This window comes from Entelurus aequoreus, linkage group LG18 (assembly GCF_033978785.1).
Source record: "Entelurus aequoreus isolate RoL-2023_Sb linkage group LG18, RoL_Eaeq_v1.1, whole genome shotgun sequence".
Lineage (NCBI taxonomy): Eukaryota > Metazoa > Chordata > Actinopteri > Syngnathiformes > Syngnathidae > Entelurus > Entelurus aequoreus.
Genome location: NC_084748.1, coordinates 28290002 through 28307947, shown reverse-complemented (window position 1 = coordinate 28307947; position 17946 = coordinate 28290002). Strand labels below are relative to the sequence as shown.

The 17946-nt window shown below is 41.8% G+C and overlaps 15 non-coding genes across 15 annotated transcripts; 4 read left to right on the top strand and 11 right to left on the bottom strand.

Moving 5' to 3' along the window:
• Window positions 1-2094: 2094 nt before the first annotated feature.
• On the bottom strand, window positions 2095-2168 carry trnan-guu (transfer RNA asparagine (anticodon GUU)). Its single transcript has one exon. It is a non-coding gene; the product is annotated as a tRNA-Asn (tRNA).
• A 222-nt stretch (window positions 2169-2390) lies between these two features.
• trnag-gcc (transfer RNA glycine (anticodon GCC)) lies at window positions 2391-2461 on the bottom strand. Its single transcript has one exon. It is a non-coding gene; the product is annotated as a tRNA-Gly (tRNA).
• A 241-nt stretch (window positions 2462-2702) lies between these two features.
• Window positions 2703-2775, top strand: trnav-aac (transfer RNA valine (anticodon AAC)). The gene has a single exon. It is a non-coding gene; the product is annotated as a tRNA-Val (tRNA).
• A 2562-nt stretch (window positions 2776-5337) lies between these two features.
• On the bottom strand, window positions 5338-5411 carry trnan-guu (transfer RNA asparagine (anticodon GUU)). The gene has a single exon. It is a non-coding gene; the product is annotated as a tRNA-Asn (tRNA).
• A 222-nt stretch (window positions 5412-5633) lies between these two features.
• trnag-gcc (transfer RNA glycine (anticodon GCC)) lies at window positions 5634-5704 on the bottom strand. Its single transcript has one exon. It is a non-coding gene; the product is annotated as a tRNA-Gly (tRNA).
• Window positions 5705-6416: 712 nt separating this feature from the next.
• On the bottom strand, window positions 6417-6487 carry trnag-gcc (transfer RNA glycine (anticodon GCC)). Its single transcript has one exon. It is a non-coding gene; the product is annotated as a tRNA-Gly (tRNA).
• A 241-nt stretch (window positions 6488-6728) lies between these two features.
• Window positions 6729-6801, top strand: trnav-cac (transfer RNA valine (anticodon CAC)). Its single transcript has one exon. It is a non-coding gene; the product is annotated as a tRNA-Val (tRNA).
• A 4632-nt stretch (window positions 6802-11433) lies between these two features.
• Window positions 11434-11507, bottom strand: trnan-guu (transfer RNA asparagine (anticodon GUU)). The gene has a single exon. It is a non-coding gene; the product is annotated as a tRNA-Asn (tRNA).
• A 222-nt stretch (window positions 11508-11729) lies between these two features.
• trnag-gcc (transfer RNA glycine (anticodon GCC)) lies at window positions 11730-11800 on the bottom strand. The gene has a single exon. It is a non-coding gene; the product is annotated as a tRNA-Gly (tRNA).
• A 1420-nt stretch (window positions 11801-13220) lies between these two features.
• On the bottom strand, window positions 13221-13294 carry trnan-guu (transfer RNA asparagine (anticodon GUU)). Its single transcript has one exon. It is a non-coding gene; the product is annotated as a tRNA-Asn (tRNA).
• Window positions 13295-13516: 222 nt separating this feature from the next.
• Window positions 13517-13587, bottom strand: trnag-gcc (transfer RNA glycine (anticodon GCC)). The gene has a single exon. It is a non-coding gene; the product is annotated as a tRNA-Gly (tRNA).
• Window positions 13588-13828: 241 nt separating this feature from the next.
• trnav-cac (transfer RNA valine (anticodon CAC)) lies at window positions 13829-13901 on the top strand. The gene has a single exon. It is a non-coding gene; the product is annotated as a tRNA-Val (tRNA).
• A 2387-nt stretch (window positions 13902-16288) lies between these two features.
• trnan-guu (transfer RNA asparagine (anticodon GUU)) lies at window positions 16289-16362 on the bottom strand. The gene has a single exon. It is a non-coding gene; the product is annotated as a tRNA-Asn (tRNA).
• Window positions 16363-16584: 222 nt separating this feature from the next.
• On the bottom strand, window positions 16585-16655 carry trnag-gcc (transfer RNA glycine (anticodon GCC)). Its single transcript has one exon. It is a non-coding gene; the product is annotated as a tRNA-Gly (tRNA).
• Window positions 16656-16896: 241 nt separating this feature from the next.
• trnav-aac (transfer RNA valine (anticodon AAC)) lies at window positions 16897-16969 on the top strand. The gene has a single exon. It is a non-coding gene; the product is annotated as a tRNA-Val (tRNA).
• Window positions 16970-17946: the final 977 nt, after the last annotated feature.

The following is a 17946-nucleotide window of genomic DNA, read 5'->3' as shown; positions in this document are numbered from 1 at the left end:
AGCAGAAAGAAATAACCCCTTTTGTGTGAGTGGGTGTGGATGAGTGTGCATGGGGGAGGTTGTTTGGGTTGATGCACTGATTGAAAGTGTATCTTGTGTTTTTTTCTATGTAGATTTAATTTAAAAAAAAACAAACCAAAAAATTTTTTTTTTTTTTTTTTTTTTTAATTTTTTTTATTTTTAGAACAGGCCCGCGGGCGACTCATCTGGTCCTTACGGGCGACCTGGTGCCCGCGGGCACCGCGTTGGTGACCCCTGGTGTAGATTGACTTATAAGACGTTTAACCTCTCAGCTAAGCAGGAATCATAAGTGTAATTCCCAAAGATCAGTCAAAGATTCACCTGAAACCTAAATCATAGTAGAGGATGGTTTCGATCCATCGACCTCTGGGTTATGGGCCCAGCACGCTTCCGCTGCCTGTAACTAGAAGATGCTTACTCTGGTGAATATCCACAGAGTTAGAGAAGACAGCTATAGCCTGAATGGGTGTCAGCCTTCCATTTGAATTAAGAATCAGTCAAAGATTCACTTGAAACCTAAGTCATAGCAGAGGATGGTTTCGATCCATCGACCTCTGGGTTATGGGCCCAGCACGCTTCCGCTGCGCCACTCTGCTGCCTGTAACTAGAAGATGCTTACTCTGGTGAATATCCACAGAGTTAGAGAAGACAGCTATAGCCTGAATGGGTGTCAGCCTTCCATTTGAATTAAGAATCAGTCAAAGATTCACCTGAAACCTAAATCATAGTAGAGGATGGTTTCGATCCATCGACCTCTGGGTTATGGGCCCAGCACGCTTCCGCTGCCTGTAACTGGAAGATGCTTACTCTGGTGAATATCCAAAGAGTTAGAGAAGACAGCTGTAGTCCCAATGGGTGTCAGCCTTCCATTTGAATTAAGAATCAGTCGAAGATTCGCTTGAAACCTAAATCATAGCAGAGGATGGTTTCCATCCATCGACCTCTGGGTTATGGGCCCAGCACGCTTCCGCTGCCTGTAACTAGAAGATGCTTACTCTGGTGAATATCCACAGAGTTAGAGAAGACAGCTATAGTCTGAATGGGTGTCAGCCTTCCATTTGAATTAAGAATCAGTCAAAGATTCGCTTGAAACCTAAGTCATAGCAGAGGATGGTTTCGATCCATCGACCTCTGGGTTATGGGCCCAGCACGCTTCCGCTGCGCCACTCTGCTGTCTGTAACTCAAAGATGCTTACTCTGGTGAATATCCAAAGAGTTAGAGAAGACAGCTGTAGTCCCAATGGGTGTCAGCCTTCCATTTGAATTAAGAATCAGTCAAAGATTCACCTGAAACCTAAATCATAGTAGAGGATGGTTTCGATCCATCGACCTCTGGGTTATGAGCCCAGCACGCTTCCGCTGCCTGTAACTAGAAGACGCTTACTCTGGTGAATATCCAAAGAGTTAGAGAAGACAGCTGTAGTCTGAATGGGTGTCAGCCTTCCATTTGAATTAAGAATCTGTCAAAGATTCGCTTGAAACCTGCTTCCCCTGCGCCACTCTGCTGTCTGTAACTCCAAGATGCTTACTCTGGTGAATATCCAGACAAACTACTTGTAACAAAGTGATTTGGAACCCATCTGAAGTAGTCTTTCTTTCTGAGTCCTGGTTGTGTCCACATTTTAAATGGCATTTTTTTTAAAGAAAACATTGTAGTAATCATCAAACTCTGTGGATCCATTGGGATTTTATTCAAAACGAATAGAATTTAGGCTTACATTCACGTGGTTTGAAAACAAACTGAGAAAGTGTTATGGAACTAACATCAAGACACTGACGGGATTTGAGCCCAACCTCTTCTGCTTAACAGTCAGGCACTTTGACTGACACCAACAGCGCCTGGAAAAAAATGGGATTTCAACTCGATGCCTATAACCCTTCATTCAATTAATGATAGCCAATTTGAGGCGATAGCATTGATTATCAGTAATTTACATTAGTTTAAACAAGCGTGGCTTGAAAGTTATGTTGCAAACGTAGCACACGTTTTAACTAGAAACTTTTTTGCAAACTTAGAGAAGGACATGGGCTGTACAAGAAAACCCTCGAACCCCCGTGCTCGTGTCAAAATCCCGTCCCTGGGTGGGCTTGAACCACCATCCTCTCAGTTAACAGCCGAACGCGCTGACCGATTGCGCCACAGAGACTGGCTAGTTCAAATGATAAATTACTCCCCAAAAAATTATAAAATCTCATGTTACGATAGCCCGATGTCATTGTCTTTGGATGGGCGTAACTAGAAGTACACTGCTTCAGCATTCGGGGAGTCCAATATGCCTTTTGGGTGGAATGACTGTGTCTTGCGGTTGTCACAAACATTGCTTTTGTCCCTTATGAATATTGGTTAAAATGTAACAAAATCAACAGATTGCATTGGCCGGGAATCGGACCCGGGTCTCCCGCGTGGCAGGCGAGAATTCTACCACTGAACCACCAATGCCTGTGGAATAATAGAGATTTATGAACTCGGTTAAGAGGAAGAACGTTTGAAATGCGGGCTGCGACAAACAAAACATGCTACAAAGTGGAACACATTCTACTTGCACAAGGGATATAACAACATCCACAAAAGGCAAGAAATGCAATGCAGCTAGTAACAGCAATAAGACTAGCGAGCACCATGTTTTCCGTCGGCCGAAAATGTACTTGTAAGTCTTGATAAAGGTCTGTGACTTGCAGCAGTTTCCATGGTGTAGTGGTTATCACATTCGCCTAACACGCGAAAGGTCCCCTGTTCGAAACAGGGTGGGAACAAGGCTTTTTTTACTTTCCTTCTTACGTCTATAAATAAGCAAGGAAAGAAATAATAGCAAGGTCCTGTGTTTCATCATGAAGTAGATTGCAACATACCTGAGCACCTCATGTACAGCCGAGCTCACACAACACCAAATTTAGAGGGTTCTCATATAGGCAGACCTTTGGCTTCAATATCATGAATGCTGGGTTCCATGAAAATGTCACGCACAAACCTATGAAATTTCTCATTCATTCAAGTCACTGTATTTTCAGGGCGTTGCATCGATTGCAACTGTACTGTGTGGATAGACTTATAAGACGTTTAACCTCTCAGCTAAGCAGGAATCATAAGTGTAATTCCCAAAGATCAGTCAAAGATTCACCTGAAACCTAAATCATAGTAGAGGATGGTTTCGATCCATCGACCTCTGGGTTATGGGCCCAGCACGCTTCCGCTGCCTGTAACTAGAAGATGCTTACTCTGGTGAATATCCACAGAGTTAGAGAAGACAGCTGTAGTCCCAATGGGTGTCAGCCTTCCATTTGAATTAAGAATCAGTCGAAGATTCACCTGAAACCTAAATCATAGTAGAGGATGGTTTCGATCCATCGACCTCTGGGTTATGGGCCCAGCACGCTTCCGCTGCCTGTAACTGGAAGACGCTTACTCTGGTGAATATCCAAAGAGTTAGAGAAGACAGCTGTAGTCCCAATGGGTGTCAGCCTTCCATTTGAATTAGAGTCAGTCGAAGATTCGCTTGAAACCTAAATCATAGCAGAGGATGGTTTCCATCCATCGACCTCTGGGTTATGGGCCCAGCACGCTTCCGCTGCCTGTAACTAGAAGATGCTTACTCTGGTGAATATCCACAGAGTTAGAGAAGACAGTTGTTGTCTGAATGGGTGTCAGCCTTCCATTTGAATTAAGAATCAGTCAAAGATTCGCTTGAAACCTAAGTCATAGAAGAGGATGGTTTCGATCCATCGACCTCTGGGTTATGGGCCCAGCACGCTTCCGCTGCGCAACTCTGCTGTCTGTAACTAAAAGATGCTTACTCTGGTGAATATCCAAAGAGTTAGAGAAGAAAGCTGTAGTCCCAATGGGTGTCAGCCTTCCATTTGAATTAAGAATCTGTTAAAGATTCGCTTGAAACCTAAGTCATAGCAGAGGATGGTTTCCATCCATCGACCTCTGGGTTATGGGCCCAGCACGCTTCCGCTGCGCCACTCTGCTGTCTGTAACTCAAAGATGCTTACTCTGGTGAATATCCAAAGAGTTAGAGAAGACAGCTGTAGTCCCAATGGGTGTCAGCCTTCCATTTGAATTAAGAATCAGTCGAAGATTCGCTTGAAACCTAAATCATAGCAGAGGATGGTTTCCATCCATTGACCTCTGGGTTATGGGCCCAGCACGCTTCCGCTGCCTGTAACTCAAAGATGCTTACTCTGGTGAATATCCAAAGAGTTAGAGAAGACAGCTGTAGTCCCAATGGGTGTCAGCCTTCCATTTGAATTAAGAATCAGTCGAAGATTCGCTTGAAACCTAAATCATAACAGAGGATGGTTTCCATCCATCGACCTCTGGGTTATGGGCCCAGCACGCTTCCCCTGCGCCACTCTGCTGTCTGTAACTCCAAGATGCTTACTCTGGTGAATATCCAAAGAGTTAGAGAAGACAGCTGTAGTCCCAATGGGTGTCAGCCTTCCATTTGAATTAAGAATCAGTCGAAGATTCGCTTGAAACCTAAATCATAGCAGAGGATGGTTTCCATCCATCGACCTCTGGGTTATGGGCCCAGCACGCTTCCGCTGCCTGTAACTAGAAGATGCTTACTCTGGTGAATATCCACAGAGTTAGAGAAGACAGTTGTTGTCTGAATGGGTGTCAGCCTTCCATTTGAATTAAGAATCAGTCAATGATTCACTTGAAACCTAAATCATAACAGAGGATGGTTTCCATCCATCGACCTCTGGGTTATGGGCCCAGCACGCTTCCCCTGCGCCACTCTGCTGTCTGTAACTCCAAGATGCTTACTCTGGTGAATATCCAGACAAACTACTTGTAACGAAGTGATTTGGAACCCATCTGAAGTAGTCTTTCTTTCTGAGTCCTGGTTGTGTCCACATTTTAAATGGCATTTTTTTTAAAGAAAACATTGTAGTAATCATCAAACTCTGTGGATCCATTGGGATTTTATTCAAAACGAATAGAATTTAGGCTTACATTCACGTGGTTTGAAAACAAACTGAGAAAGTGTTATGGAACTAACATCAAGACACTGACGGGATTTGAGCCCAACCTCTTCTGCTTAACAGTCAGGCACTTTGACTGACACCAACAGCGCCTGGAAAAAAAGTGGGATTTCAACTCGATGCCTATAACCCTTCATTCAATTAATGATAGCCAATTTGAGGCGATAGCATTGATTATCAGTCATTTACATTAGTTTAAACAAGCTTGGCTTGAAAGTTATGTTGCAAACGTAGCACACGTTTTAACTAGAAACTTTTTTGCAAACTTAGAGAAGGACATGGGCTGTACAAGAAAACCCTCGAACCCCCGTGCTCGTGTCAAAATCCCGTCCCTGGGTGGGCTTGAACCACCATCCTCTCAGTTAACAGCCGAACGCGCTGACCGATTGCGCCACAGAGACTGGCTAGTTTAAATGATAAATTACTCCCCAAAAAATTATAAAATCTCATGTTACGATAGCCCGATGTCATTGTCTTTGGATGGGCGTAACTAGAAGTACACTGCTTCAGCATTCGGGGAGTCCAATATGCCTTTTGGGTGGAATGACTGTGTCTTGCGGTTGTCACAAACATTGCTTTTGTCCCTTATGAATATTGGTTAAAATGTAACAAGATCAACAGATTGCATTGGCCGGGAATCGGACCCGGGTCTCCCGCGTGGCAGGCGAGCATTCTACCACAGAGCCACCAATGCCTGTGGCATAATAGAGATTTATGAACTCGGTTAAGAGGAAGAACGTTTGAAATGCGGGCTGCGACAAACAAAACATGCTACAAAGTGGAAAACATTCTACTTGCACAAGGGATATAACAACATCCACAAAAGGCAATAAATGCAATGCAGCTAGTAACAGCATGTGGGTTCCATGAAAATGTCACGCACAAACCTATGAAATTTCTCATTCATTCAAGTTAAGAATCAGTCAAAGATTCACTTGGAACCTAAGTCATAGCAGAGGATGGTTTCGATCCATCGACCTCTGGGTTATGGGCCCAGCACGCTTCCGCTGCGCCACTCTGCTGTCTGTAACTCAAAGATGCTTACTCTGGTGAATATCCAAAGAGTTAGAGAAGACAGCTGTAGTCCCAATGGGTGTCAGCCTTCCATTTGAATTAAGAATCAGTCGAAGATTCGCTTGAAACCTAAATCATAGCAGAGGATGGTTTCCATCCATCGACCTCTGGGTTATGGGCCCAGCACGCTTCCGCTGCCTGTAACTAGAAGATGCTTACTCTGGTGAATATCCACAGAGTTAGAGAAGACAGTTGTTGTCTGAATGGGTGTCAGCCTTCCATTTGAATTAAGAATCAGTCAAAGATTCGCTTGAAACCTAAGTCATAGCAGAGGATGGTTTCGATCCATCGACCTTATGAATATTAGTTAAAATGTAACAAGATCAATAGATTGCATTGGCCGGGAATCGGACCCGGGTCTCCCGCGTGGCAGGCGAGAATTCTACCACTGAACCACCAATGCCTGTGGAGTAATAGAGATTTATGAACTCGGTTAAGAGGAAGAACGTTTGAAATGCGGGCTGCGACAAACAAAACATGCTACAAAGTGGAACACATTCTACTTGCACAAGGGATATAACAACATCCACAAAAGGCAAGAAATGCAATGCAGCTAGTAACAGCAATAAGACTAGCGAGCACCATGTTTTCCGTCGGCCGAAAATGTACTTGTAAGTCTTGATAAAGGTCTGTGACTTGCAGCAGTTTCCATGGTGTAGTGGTTATCACATTCGCCTCACACGCGAAAGGTCCCCTGTTCGAAACAGGGTGGAAACAAGGCTTCTTTTACTTTCCTTCTTACGTCTATAAATAAGCAAGGAAAGAAATAATAGCAAGGTCCTGTGTTTCATCATGAAGTAGTTTGCAACATACCTGAGCACCTCATGTACAGCCGAGCTCACACAACACCAAATTTAGAGGGTTCTCATATAGGCAGACCTTTGGCTTCAATATCATGAATGCTGGGTTCCATGAAAATGTCACGCACAAACCTATGAAATTTCTCATTCATTCAAGTCACTGTATTTTCAGGGCGTTGCATCGATTGCAACTGTACTGTGTAGATCAGGGGTCACCAACCTTTTTGAAACCAAGGGCTACTTCTTGGGTACTGATTACTGCGAAGGGCTACCAGTTAGATACACACTTAAATAAATTGCCAGAAGTAGCCAATTTGCTCAATTTACCTTTAACTCTGTTATTATTAATAATTAATGATATTTATCTTTGTGGAAACAATGATCATCTTAATGATTTCTCACAATAAATATATATAGAAACAGATAAATATCATGATATATGCAACACTTTATTTTTATATTTTCTCTAAGTGCACATTTTTCAAATTGAACATTTTCAAATGATCACTTCTAAGACAGTCTTGTGAAATCACAATATCCCATTTTAACTAGGTAGCCACTAACATTTTTTAACAAATCATTAATTACTTTGCACCATGTTTGTACAAATAATAACTCATGTAAAATACAAAAGTAAACTCTCCAATTTTTAAATCATGTCACACTTTGAACTGGACACCAAATCTGTTATCTGTTTCTTTGTCAGTTAGTGGGAAGCCTGGCATTGCATGCTGTTAACTAGTGTGTTGTACTCTGGTGTGTAACTTGACACTGTAACTCTAATAGAGTCTTGCAGATGTGTATCAGTGAGGCGTGTTCTGTGTTTGTTCTTGATGAAGTTCATGTCAGAAAAGGCTGATTCACAAAGATAAGATTTTTCCTCATTGTTTGCGGAATCTTCTTAATCTTTTGGACATATTTTCACAGCAATCTGGCCTTAAGCTTAATTATGATAAATGTAAAATGTTAAGGATCGGAAATCTAAAGGGAACGTCCTTTCGAATGGAATGCAAAGTGCCTGTTTTGTGGACAGATGGACCGGTTAACATACTTGGTGTTGTTGTCCCAGAAAATCTGGAAGATCTAGGCTCAGTAAATTATGATAATCGACTAAGAAAGCTGGACAAAATTATGCAATTATGGAAAGGGAAATCCCTAACCTTGTATGGTAGAATGTCTATTGCCAACTCGTTAAATATTCCTCAATTTATTTATTTGTTTTTGTCATTACCAGCTCCATCACAAAACTTTTTTAAGATTTATGAGCGGAGGGTCTTCGATTTTGTCTGGAACGGCAAACCAGAAAAGATTAAAATAAAGGTTTTGTACAAAGAGTATGAATATGGGGGCCTGAAACTTCTCAACCTTGAAGCTATGTGTCTGTCTTTAAAAGCATCAATTGTTCCAAAGATGTATTTAAACATTGAGTGGTACACAAATGTGGTTTCTGTTATTTTAGGAGAGTTCATTGACAATCATGATTTAGTCAATTTAATTATAGTACTCGGTAAAATGTTTATTTTTAAGGCCAAAAACAGATATTCACTTAGTATTACTTTCTTTAAAACATTTATTCAGTATTTTCTAACTTTAGAAAGTTACATGGTTGAAAACGATAATGATGGAGAAGGTGGCAAGTTGGCTACATGACTCTTGTCTTACATTAAACATTAAGAAAACTGCAACAATGTATTTTGTAAACAAATATAAAATGTCATCCTTTCCAAATATAACGGTTAATAAGGAAATAATACAAAATGTTAGTGAATATCGTTACCTGGGTGTCATTTTGGAGCCAACACTTGGCTTTAAAAAACATATCAAACAGATGTGCCAGAGTCTTAAATACAACATAAAAACGTTCAAATGTATCAGGAATTCATTAACACTGGAGGCAGCTCAAACTTATTTTAATGCGATGATTATGTCTCGTTTTTATTATTGTATAACATGTTGGTCGCAGGCAAGCAAAATGACACTAAGGCCATTGGAAACTTTGCACAAACAATCCCTCAAAATCCTTGACCGAAAACCACAACACCACCATCATTGTTTAGTTCTCCAAAAATATAGATTGTTAAATTTAGCTAACATTCAAAGATTAGCATCAATACGAATGGCCCATCGAATCTTAAATAACACTGCACCAGTGCCACTTAAGCACTTTGTCCAGTTTACATCTGCTGTGACAACTAGAAACACACGAGCCTCCACCAGGGGGCAGTGTAGCATACCCAGATGTAAAACCTCTTTTGCACAATCAGCCTTTTCATATAAAGCCATAAAGGAATGGAACGACCTCACAACAAACTTGAAAAGTCTAACAGATTACTCTTCATTCACAATTGAAGTTAAAAAGTGGCTTTGGAGCAATCAAAGCTGCTCACACGGTCACTAAAATGGGCATTATGTTTGACACATCAACCTAATGTGTATTATATTTATCCATGAGAGCATTTTTATTGTAAATTGTGAGGTGTGTGTGTTAAAATCATGGTTGTTTTTACAAATGATGACAGATGTGAACAAAAGCATGTACCGGTATTGTCTTTGTGTGATGATGTAAATGAGGTGTGGTTGTATTGTATATTAAGTATGTGTCCATGAAAGGGCATTTTATGACTTTTTTCTTAATACTTGTGTATGTTTTTATTGTCATAATTTTATTGCATGTTTTTTTTTTTTTGTATCCCTTTAATTTAGGTAGTCAGGGACTGCAGATGGAAATTAGCTATTTAGCTATAATCTGGTACAGAACATATCGGTCTTTGAGCTTAATGTTTCTGTACATTGTCCCTTCAAATAAAGACTAAACTAAACTAAACTAAAAAACATTAAAAAAAAGATGAGAAGTCCTCAAAGGCTTATTTTGAAAGTATAATTATGTTTATAGATTATATGATATCTGTTGTTGTGTTCCCTAATTTGAATGACCTGGACATAATCTGGACTGTACATAAATGCTTATTTTGAAAATTTAATTTTGTTTATAAATTATATGCAATCTGTTGTGTTCCCTAATTTTTTTCTGTGTACATGAATGAAGGTGTGTGTTGCTGAGTCCGACTTGGACATTATCTGGACTGGGCCTGGTTTAAAAAACCCTTTAAACAAATCTAATTTCATTGACAACCTGGTCTGTTGAAGATAAGGCCCTTTTTTTTTAAATAAAATAAAATAAGATAAATAAATAAAAAACATTTTCTTGGATAAAAAAGAAAGTAAAACAATATAAAAATAATTACATAAAAAATAGTAATGAATGAAAATGTTAGTGTACCAGCAGCCTATACAATCATGAGTGCTTCAGGGACTGTGTCCCTTGCAGATGTGTTGTCTATGTTGTGGGAACCAGAATATTGGTAGCAGAAAGAAATAACCCCTTTTGTGTGAGTGGGTGTGGATGAGTGTGCATGGGGGAGGTTGTTTGGGTTGATGCACTGATTGAAAGTGTATCTTGTGTTTTTTTCTATGTAGATTTAATTAAAAAAAAAACAAACCAAAAAAATTTTTTTTTTTTTTATTTTTTTAATTTTTTTTATTTTTAGAACAGGCCCGCGGGCGACTCATCTGGTCCTTACGGGCGACCTGGTGCCCGCAGGCACCGCGTTGGTGACCCCTGGTGTAGATTGACTTATAAGACGTTTAACCTCTCAGCTAAGCAGGAATCATAAGTGTAATTCCCAAAGATCAGTCAAAGATTCACCTGAAACCTAAATCATAGTAGAGGATGGTTTCGATCCATCGACCTCTGGGTTATGGGCCCAGCACGCTTCCGCTGCCTGTAACTAGAAGATGCTTACTCTGGTGAATATCCACAGAGTTAGAGAAGACAGCTGTAGTCCCAATGGGTGTCAGCCTTCCATTTGAATTAAGAATCAGTCAAAGATTCGCTTGAAACCTAAATCATAGCAGAGGACGGTTTCCATCCATCGACCTCTGGGTTATGGGCCCAGCACGCTTCCGCTGCGCCACTCTGCTGTCTGTAACTCAAAGATGCTTACTCTGGTGAATATCCAGACAAACTACTTGTAACAAAGTGATTTGGAACCCATTTGAAGTAGTCTTTCTTTCTGAGTCCTGGTTGTGTCCACATTTTAAATGGCATTTTTTTTAAAGAAAACATTGTAGTAATCATCAAACTCTGTGGATCCATTGGTATTTTATTCAAAACGAATATAATTTAGGCTTACATTCACGTGGTTTGAAAACAAACTGAGAAAGTGTTATGGAACTAACATCAAGACACTGACGGGATTTGAGCCCAACCTCTTCTGCTTAACAGTCAGGCACTTTGACTGACACCAACAGCGCCTGTAAAAAAAATGGGATTTCAACTCGATGCCTATAACCCTTCATTCAATTAATGATAGCCAATTTGAGGCGATAGCATTGATTATCAGTAATTTACATTAGTTTAAACAAGCTTGGCTTGAAAGTTATGTTGCAAACGTAGCACACGTTTTAACTAGAAACTTTTTTGCAAACTTAGAGAAGGACATGGGCTGTACAAGAAAACCCTCGAACCCCCGTGCTCGTGTCAAAATCCCGTCCCTGGGTGGGCTTGAACCACCATCCTCTCAGTTAACAGCCGAACGCGCTGACCGATTGCGCCACAGAGACTGACTAGTTTAAATGATAAATTACTCCCCAAAAAATTATAAAATCTCATGTTACGATAGCCCGATGTCATTGTCTTTGGATGGGCGTAACTAGAAGTACACTGCTTCAGCATTCGGGGAGTCCAATATGCCTTTTGGGTGGAATGACTGTGTCTTGCGGTTGTCACAAACATTGCTTTTGTCCCTTATGAATATTAGTTAAAATGTAACAAGATCAACAGATTGCATTGGCCGGGAATCGGACCCGGGTCTCCCGCGTGGCAGGCGAGAATTCTACCACTGAACCACCAATGCCTGTGGAGTAATAGAGATTTATGAACTCGGTTAAGAGGAAGAACGTTTGAAATGCGGGCTGCGACAAACAAAACATGCTACAAAGTGGAACACATTCTACTTGCACAAGGGATATAACAACATCCACAAAAGGCAAGAAATGCAATGCAGCTAGTAACAGCAATAAGACTAGCGAGCACCATGTTTTCCGTCGGCCGAAAATGTACTTGTAAGTCTTGATAAAGGTCTGTGACTTCCAGCAGTTTCCATGGTGTAGTGGTTATCACATTCGCCTCACACGCGAAACCTATGAAATTTCTCATTCATTCAAGTCACTGTATTTTCAGGGCGTTGCATCGATTGCAACTGTACTGTGTAGATTGACTTATAAGACGTTTAACCTCTCAGCTAAGCAGGAATCATAAGTGTAATTCCCAAAGATCAGTCAAAGATTCACCTGAAACCTAAATCATAGTAGAGGATGGTTTCGCATCGACCTCTGGGTTATGGGCCCAGCACGCTTCCGCTGCCTGTAACTAGAAGATGCTTACTCTGGTGAATATCCACAGAGTTAGAGAAGACAGCTATAGCCTGAATGGGTGTCAGCCTTCCATTTGAATTAAGAATCAGTCAAAGATTCGCTTGAAACCTAAGTCATAGCAGAGGATGGTTTCGATCCATCGACCTCTGGGTTATGGGCCCAGCACGCTTCCGCTGCGCCACTCTGCTGTCTGTAACTCAAAGATGCTTACTCTGGTGAATATCCAAAGAGTTAGAGAAGACAGCTGTAGTCCCAATGGGTGTCAGCCTTCCATTTGAATTAAGAATCTGTCAAAGATTCGCTTGAAACCTGCTTCCCCTGCGCCACTCTGCTGTCTGTAACTCCAAGATGCTTACTCCGGTGAATATCCAGACAAACTACTTGTAACGAAGTGATTTGGAACCCATCTGAAGTAGTCTTTCTTTCTGAGTCCTGGTTGTGTCCACATTTTAAATGGCATTTTTTTTAAAGAAAACATTGTAGTAATCATCAAACTCTGTGGATCCATTGGGATTTTATTCAAAACGAATATAATTTAGGCTTACATTCACGTGGTTTGAAAACAAACTGAGAAAGTGTTATGGAACTAACATCAAGACACTGACGGGATTTGAGCCCAACCTCTTCTGCTTAACAGTCAGGCACTTTGACTGACACCAACAGCGCCTGGAAAAAAATGGGATTTCAACTCGATGCCTATAACCCTTCATTCAATTAATGATAGCCAATTTGAGGCGATAGCATTGATTATCAGTAATTTACATTAGTTTAAACAAGCGTGGCTTGAAAGTTATGTTGCAAACGTAGCACACGTTTTAACTAGAAACTTTTTTGCAAACTTAGAGAAGGACATGGGCTGTACAAGAAAACCCTCGAATCCCCGTGCTCGTGTCAAAATCCCGTCCCTGGGTGGGCTTGAACCACCATCCTCTCAGTTAACAGCCGAACGCGCTGACCGATTGCGCCACAGAGACTGGCTAGTTTAAATGATAAATTACTCCCCAAAAAATTATAAAATCTCATGTTACGATAGCCCGATGTCATTGTCTTTGGATGGGCGTAACTAGAAGTGCACTGCTTCAGCATTCGGGGAGTCCAATATGCCTTTTGGGTGGAATGACTGTGTCTTGCAGTTGTCACAAACATTGCTTTTGTCCCTTATGAATATTGGTTAAAATGTAACAAAATCAACAGATTGCATTGGCCGGGAATCGGACCCGGGTCTCCCGCGTGGCAGGCGAGAATTCTACCACTGAACCACCAATGCCTGTGGAATAATAGAGATTTATGAACTCGGTTAAGAGGAAGAACGTTTGAAATGCGGGCTGCGACAAACAAAACATGCTACAAAGTGGAACACATTCTACTTGCACAAGGGATATAACAACATCCACAAAAGGCAAGAAATGCAATGCAGCTAGTAACAGCAATAAGACTAGCGAGCACCATGTTTTCCGTCGGCCGAAAATGTACTTGTAAGTCTTGATAAAGGTCTGTGACATGCAGCAGTTTCCATGGTGTAGTGGTTATCACATTCGCCTCACACGCGAAAGGTCCCCTGTTCGAAACAGGGTGGAAACAAGGCTTCTTTTACTTTCCTTCTTACGTCTATAAATAAGCAAGGAAATAAATAGTAGCAAGGTCCTGTGTTTCATCATGAAGTAGTTTGCAACATACCTGAGCACCTCATGTACAGCCGAGCTCACACAACACCAAATTTAGAGGGTTCTCATATAGGCAGACCTTTGGCTTCAATATCATGAATGCTGGGTTCCATGAAAATGTCACGCACAAACCTATGAAATTTCTCATTCATTCAAGTCACTGTATTTTCAGGGCGTTGCATCGATTGCAACTGTACTGTGTAGATTGACTTATAAGACGTTTAACCTCTCAGCTAAGCAGGAATCATAAGTGTAATTCCCAAAGATCAGTCAAAGATTCACCTGAAACCTAAATCGTAGTAGAGGATGGTTTCGATCCATCGACCTCTGGGTTATGGGCCCAGCACGCTTCCGCTGCCTGTTACTAGAAGATGCTTACTCTGGTGAATATCCACAGAGTTAGAGAAGACAGCTATAGCCTGAATGGGTGTCAGCCTTCCATTTGAATTAAGAATCAGTCAAAGATTCGCTTGAAACCTAAGTCATAGCAGAGGATGGTTTCGATCCATCGACCTCTGGGTTATGGGCCCAGCACGCTTCCGCTGCGCCACTCTGCTGTCTGTAACTCAAAGATGCTTACTCTGGTGAATATCCAAAGAGTTAGAGAAGACAGCTGTAGTCCCAATGGGTGTCAGCCTTCCATTTGAATTAAGAATCAGTCAAAGATTCACCTGAAACCTAAATCATAGTAGAGGATGGTTTCGATCCATCGACCTCTGGGTTATGGGCCCAGCACGCTTCCGCTGCCTGTAACTAGAAGACGCTTACTCTGGTGAATATCCAAAGAGTTAGAGAAGACAGCTGTAGTCCCAATGGGTGTCAGCCTTCCATTTGAATTAAGAATCAGTCAAAGATTCGCTTGAAACCTAAGTCATAGCAGAGGATGGTTTCCATCCATCGACCTCTGGGTTATGGGCCCAGCACGCCTCCGCTGCGCCACTCTGCTGTCTGTAACTCAAAGATGCTTACTCTGGTGAATATCCAAAGAGTTAGAGAAGACAGCTGTAGTCCCAATGGGTGTCAGCCTTCCATTTGAATTAAGAATCAGTCGAAGATTCGCTTGAAACCTAAATCATAGCAGAGGATGGTTTCCATCCATCGACCTCTGGGTTATGGGCCCAGCACGCTTCCCCTGCGCCACTCTGCTGTCTGTAACTCAAAGATGCTTACTCTGGTGAATATCCAAAGAGTTAGAGAAGACAGCTGTAGTCCCAATGGGTGTCAGCCTTCCATTTGAATTAAGAATCAGTCAAAGATTCACCTGAAACCTAAATCATAGTAGAGGATGGTTTCGATCCATCGACCTCTGGGTTATGGGCCCAGCACGCTTCCGCTGCCTGTAACTAGAAGATGCTTACTCTGGTGAATATCCAAAGAGTTAGAGAAGACAGCTGTAGTCTGAATGGGTGTCAGCCTTCCATTTGAATTAAGAATCAGTCAAAGACTCGCTTGAAACCTAAGTCATAGCAGAGGATGGTTTCGATCCATCGACCTCTGGGTTATGGGCCCAGCACGCTTCCGCTGCGCCACTCTGCTGTCTGTAACTCAAAGATGCTTACTCTGGTGAATATCCAAAGAGTTAGAGAAGACAGCTGTAGTCCCAATGGGTGTCAGCCTTCCATTTGAATTAAGAATCAGTCGAAGATTCGCTTGAAACCTAAATCATAGCAGAGGATGGTTTCCATCCATCGACCTCTGGGTTATGGGCCCAGCACGCTTCCCCTGCGCCACTCTGCTGTCTGTAACTCCAAGATGCTTACTCTGGTGAATATCCAGACAAACTACTTGTAACAAAGTGATTTGGAACCCATCTGAAGTAGTCTTTCTTTCTGAGTCCTGGTTGTGTCCACATTTTAAATGGCATTTTTTTTAAAGAAAACATTGTAGTAATCATCAGACTCTGTGGATCCATTGGGATTTTATTCAAAACGAATAGAATTTAGGCTTACATTCACGTGGTTTGAAAACAAACTGAGAAAGTGTAATGGAACTAACATCAAGACACTGACGGGATTTGAGCCCAACCTCTTCTGCTTAACAGTCAGGCACTTTGACTGACACCAACAGCGCCTGGAAAAAAATGGGATTTCAACTCGATGCCTATAACCCTTCATTCAATTAATGATAGCCAATTTGAGGCGATAGCATTGATTATCAGTAATTTACATTAGTTTAAACAAGCGTGGCTTGAAAGTTATGTTGCAAACGTAGCACACGTTTTAACTAGAAACTTTTTTGCAAACTTAGAGAAGGACATGGGCTGTACAAGAAAACCCTCGAACCCCCGTGCTCGTGTCAAAATCCCGTCCCTGGGTGGGCTTGAACCACCATCCTCTCAGTTAACAGCCGAACGCGCTGACCGATTGCGCCACAGAGACTGGCTAGTTTAAATGATAAATTACTCCCCAAAAAATTATAAAATCTCATGTTACGATAGCCCGATGTCATTGTCTTTGGATGGGCGTAACTAGAAGTACACTGCTTCAGCATTCGGGGAGTCCAATATGCCTTTTGGGTGGAATGACTGTGTCTTGCGGTTGTCACAAACATTGCTTTTGTCCCTTATGAATATTGGTTAAAATGTAACAAAATCAACAGATTGCATTGGCCGGGAATCGGACCCGGGTCTCCCGCGTGGCAGGCGAGAGTTCTACCACTGAACCACCAATGCCTGTGGAATAATAGAGATTTATGAACTCGGTTAAGAGGAAGAACGTTTGAAATGCGGGCTGCGACAAACAAAACATGCTACAAAGTGGAACACATTCTACTTGCACAAGGGATATAACAACATCCACAAAAGGCAAGAAATGCAATGCAGCTAGTAACAGCAATAAGACTAGCGAGCACCATGTTTTCCGTCGGCCGAAAATGTACTTGTAAGTCTTGATAAAGGTCTGTGACTTGCAGCAGTTTCCATGGTGTAGTGGTTATCACATTCGCCTAACACGCGAAAGGTCCCCTGTTCGAAACAGGGTGGAAACAAGGCTTTTTTTACTTTCCTTCTTACGTCTATAAATAAGCAAGGAAAGAAATAATAGCAAGGTCCTGTGTTTCATCATGAAGTAGATTGCAACATACCTGAGCACCTCATGTACAGCCGAGCTCACACAACACCAAATTTAGAGGGTTTTCATATAGGCAGACCTTTGGCTTCAATATCATGAATGCTGGGTTCCATGAAAATGTCACGCACAAACCTATGAAATTTCTCATTCATTCAAGTCACTGTATTTTCAGGGCGTTGCATCGATTGCAACTGTACTGTGTGGATAGACTTATAAGACGTTTAACCTCTCAGCTAAGCAGGAATCATAAGTGTAATTCCCAAAGATCAGTCAAAGATTCACCTGAAACCTAAATCATAGTAGAGGATGGTTTCGATCCATCGACCTCTGGGTTATGGGCCCAGCACGCTTCCGCTGCCTGTAACTAGAAGATGCTTACTCTGGTGAATATCCAAAGAGTTAGAGAAGACAGCTGTAGTCTGAATGGGTGTCAGCCTTCCATTTGAATAAAGAATCAGTCAAAGATTCGCTTGAAACCTAAGTCATAGCAGAGGATGGTTTCGATCCATCGACCTCTGGGTTATGGGCCCAGCACGCTTCCGCTGCGCCACTCTGCTGTCTGTAACTCAAAGATGCTTACTCTGGTGAATATCCAAAGAGTTACAGAAGACAGCTGTAGTCCCAATGGGTGTCAGCCTTCCATTTGAATTAAGAATCAGTCGGAGATTCGCTTGAAACCTAAATCATAGCAGAGGATGGTTTCCATCCATCGACCTCTGGGTTATGGGCCCAGCACGCTTCCGCTGCGCCACTCTGCTGTCTGTAACTCAAAGATGCTTACTCTGGTGAATATCCAAAGAGTTAGAGAAGACAGCTGTAGTCCCAATGGGTGTCAGCCTTCCATTTGAATTAAGAATCAGTCAAAGATTCACCTGAAACCTAAATCATAGTAGA